A 4,475-nucleotide genomic window follows, 5' to 3' on the forward strand; every position below is an offset into this window, starting at 1 on the left:
GAACATCGAATTTGGAGATGGATAATATCAAAAATTCATTAATAGACGTCCACAGACGAATGAAATTCCTCATTGAAGAATCAGAAGATATGAAAATTGGAATTGAGCAATTAGAGCAAATGGCAGAATCTATACAACAAAATGTCAAATTGTTGGTGGAAATCTCTAATTCTCATTCCAAATATACCAAAGAATTGAATGACAGAATTGTTGATATTACTTCACAATTCGAGTCATTAAATACCAAACAGGAAATACCAATTGATACAATCTCAAAAATACAAACAAGTACACAGCTAGGAAGGAGCAGTGGACCCAGCAATATCAAACGAGATATAGCAAGTCCCCGGAAGGTGACTATAAAAAATGGTGATGAACATACAAGAGTTATCATGATCAAAACTGATGAAGATGATGATACCCCTTTATCATCAAAAGAAGAAGAATATAGATCATTTGCCAAAATTGTTTATGAATTGGAAGAAAATGAATCATATTTTATTGCATCAGGAGATCATGTTTATCCCAGATTAATAATTACCAAAGATGCAGACCTTTTCATGGTCAAAATGGCAGCAGATTATGAATTTCTGGATTTGATCTATCCAGGAAAAGATTTAAAAGAAATTGAAAAATTTGATGATATATTCAGGGCAGAAGTTTCAAAATTTGCCCAAGGGAGATCGATTTATATCAAATTTTATTCAATAAGTCCCGAGGTTGATGGAAGGATATACTATCCTGCTGAACATATTATCACAATTGGATATGTTGGCCGAGATTTTCAGATTGAAATTGGCCGAAATAATAAACCATTGCCTAAAATCAATAAATCATGGATAAAATCCCGGAGAGTTTTTGGGATGAAAGTTCTTTACAACATTGCAAAGAACTTGTATGATAAAAAATTCAGATGCTTGTGTCAATATGAAGGATGGACACTCCTTACGAATAATGGAAAAGAAAAATCTACTATTTTGAAAGAATATATCCAGAAATTTGATACTCATCAAATTAATGGAAGTCCCACAACAATCCAAGAATCATGCAGACTGAGGGAGTGCCCCACATGCAGACAAGATTAAAAAGATTGATTCTTCAATATAAAAGATGAATGGAGATAAGTAAAAAGGGACCTATCACTACCAAAGCATCTAGCCAGCTGCATATGGAGCCAAAAGATGAAGATGCAATAATATAGGAAAAGATGTCTCTTTGATGAAAAAGTAAAAAACGCATGTGAAAATGTAGACCCTAGGAGGAAAAGAATAGAGAGGCATGTGAGCATTTTTCAAATTCTGATGTATACAATGATGTAATAAACCAATAATAGTAAGTTTGAGTCATGTATAAATAGAGGTCTTTGGGAAAGAATGGATCATCTCGAGTTAGAAACCATCCTCTTTCCTTAAACTTTCTTTAAAGCCAGTTTTTCTGGAAACCCCTTGTATACAATAGAAATCTTGTATAAATCATTATAGAAATAAAATCCCAATCTTTTGATATCAGAAAAAAATGAGTTTCTAAACTTCCTATCCCATAGATTCTTGACAGATTGAAAAAGATAATCTCTTTCTTACTTTAACAAAGAGAGAATTTTCTTTACTTAAGATCCTTATTCTTAATTCTAAGAAAAGACACAGTGAGGGCAAGAAACTGAAATAGCAGAATTCCCATTAAGGCAAAAGGCCGTTTGAGGGAGCAATTTGCAGATTCAAAGCCTGAAGGTCACTTGATTCTAAGAATACAGATTTAAGATCATATGTAAGGTAAAATTATTGTCTTTGTTAAATTTAGAAAAAATTCTTCTAATATCTTGAAAGAATCGTAGGGATTATTACTTTTCATGTTTACAAAAAACTTATCTATCATGTTATTATTATTCATAAAGCTTGTAAGGAATTATCTAAATGATGCCAGAACATACAATTAAAGGATTAGATAATCTGTTAGAAAGATTATTAGAAAAAATAAAAAATATTTTTTCTCAACTAGAGATTATGGATATATCATCTAAGGAATATGATAATTTTAAAGAATTATATGACAATTATATTACAGATTATGCTAATTTATTAGATCGAAGGATGGAACTATATATTAAAATTCGAAATGAGAGAAATAGAAGAATTGTGAAACTATTCCAATAAATTGGGATATTTTGTGCAAAATATGGCAAGCCATTTCATTAAGGGTATTATAGACATTTTGCCAAGAATGAATAGTGATAAGCCATTTAGAAAAATCCCCCAACTCACAAAGTTTAATAATAAGTAAAAGCAGGAGCTAATGTATTATTTATTTGTTGGACCACAGAGGAGGAAAAAGGGTCTGATCTAATGCCTTATATCATAAGCTTTTTTCTCTTTTTTATATCAACTTTGCTGAGGAATCCTGTCCTGAACTTGTTCTATTCATGTCCTCAAGTTCTGTATCAATTTATGGACATCTAAGGACTTCCAAATTTAATGGAAATGGAGGATATTGTGTTTTGAGTTATTTTATACCTTTGATACTTAATAGTTTTCTTTTATTATTTGGAAAATTTAGGATAATTCATAATTTAATATTCCTTCCCTATGCATGCACAAGATACTTATAAAGGATGAGTTTAAGTCATAAGTGGGAATTTAGTTCAAATCAAATCCAAACACAAGGGATGCAGTTTAGGCTATGGTTCTTAAGATCCTTGATGCAAGGATTGTTTATCCTATCTTCAATAGTGCTTGTGTAGCTCCGGTTTAGGTTGTGTTGGAGAAAGTGGATTACATTAGTAAAGAATGATAAAAAGGAGCTCATTCCAACTAGGACTGTTGCGTAGATTAAATGCTAACATGGAGGACGTGGTCCAAGCTGATGTTCTTAAGCTCCTTGATGCAGGGATCATATATCCCATCTCCGACAGTGCTTAAGTAATTTCAATTCAAGTTGTGTCAGAGAAAGAATGATTACAATTTTAAAGTTGTTGTTATATTTAATCGGTAGTGTATGGAGTAGAATCAGGTTCTTATATATCGTATTTGTGTTTTAGACACCGGATTTACACTTACCGTATTTGGCAATTGCTTACTGTATTTGGCAGCTGCTTACCGTATTTGGTAACTGCTCACCTTATTTGGCAGTGCAACTCACCGTATTTGGCAGGCAATCACCGTATATGGCAGCGACCGTATTTGGCAAAGAATTAAACATAGAATTTGGTGTTTGTTTTCATATAATTTGTACAAACACAATTTCGAAGAAAATAAAATACAGATAAATTTTTTCTTAATTTTATTTTTCACAAATTACTTAGATACAGACTAGTATCTAAATCACTACTTGAATAAGAATGACAAATTATATTATTTGCAGAAACATAAAAGCAGTATAAATTTCATAAAGCTAAATAAAATCTGAAAGTGTGTAAATCTGCAAATAATTAAAGCACAGATACTCAAAATGGAAGCATATATATTTGGAAATAAACTTTTAACCTCGAGGCCTGTGTAAACACAGTTTCTTTAAGGTAAATTCGCTCCCTCACTGTGGTGCTAGAGGTTTAGTTCGAGCGCCTGTCTTCCAGGATACAACGGTAACCAACAGAATCCGAGCACCGTGGTTCTACTCTAGCGAACTGGGAGATTGTTCGAAAAATATCACCTTACTAGAATGGACACGGGAAGAGACGGAACAAAACAGAAAACAGAACTGCACGAAGGCAGACGAAAATTACTGGAACTGCTGAAAATTGAGTGAAATTATATAGACTGAATCTGACCATTAGTTTCTACATTAACCATTGCAGTTTTCGGAGTTACACTTTGGTTTCGACCATTGGAGTTTTAGGAGTTTCAGACACTCAAAAGTCTTTTGGAAAAACCAAAAAAAAAATTGCAAAACGCGGACAATCCAAACTGGCTAGTTTTTGCTTCGTTCGGTCTGACATTCGTGTGCGCAGGTTACGCTCGTACCCAAGTTCAAGGTCCGAAGACTATTTCTATCCGTGATTTGCACCCCCCTGCGCGCGCATGTAGAGAGAGCCTCTATGCTACACATGATCACACCATTCCAATGCATAGCCATATATAAAGTGGTTTTGGTTTCCATGTTTTTCCTATATGGGACAAAGTTAACTAAAGTTTACCCACCAACATAAACCATTTCCAATGGTCCACTTTAAACTCCAATTTTTCATTCATCCGAGTTTCATTTTTGGCAAATAAATATATGATTTCGATGTTCTCGCGGAGGAGAACACATATCAACTTTGATATCCCAAATTGGACCAACGGATCCCACCGAAAATTGTGCCAAAGTGAGCCGCTCACTCATTTTTTCCAAAATTAGGAGAGACACAAAACGTGAGACATAAGACTTGGTGATAAAGTTCAACAGTTGAAGCCTGCATATGATAGGTAGGTGTTACCCTTTGAACCTTCCCTTATGAAAGAATATTTGCTTTACTGGCTAACCAGTAGACGCGATGTCTTTGA

The sequence above is a fragment of the Olea europaea genome, unplaced genomic scaffold (genome assembly GCF_002742605.1).
Source record: "Olea europaea var. sylvestris unplaced genomic scaffold, O_europaea_v1 scaffold2955, whole genome shotgun sequence".
NCBI lineage: Eukaryota > Viridiplantae > Streptophyta > Magnoliopsida > Lamiales > Oleaceae > Olea > Olea europaea.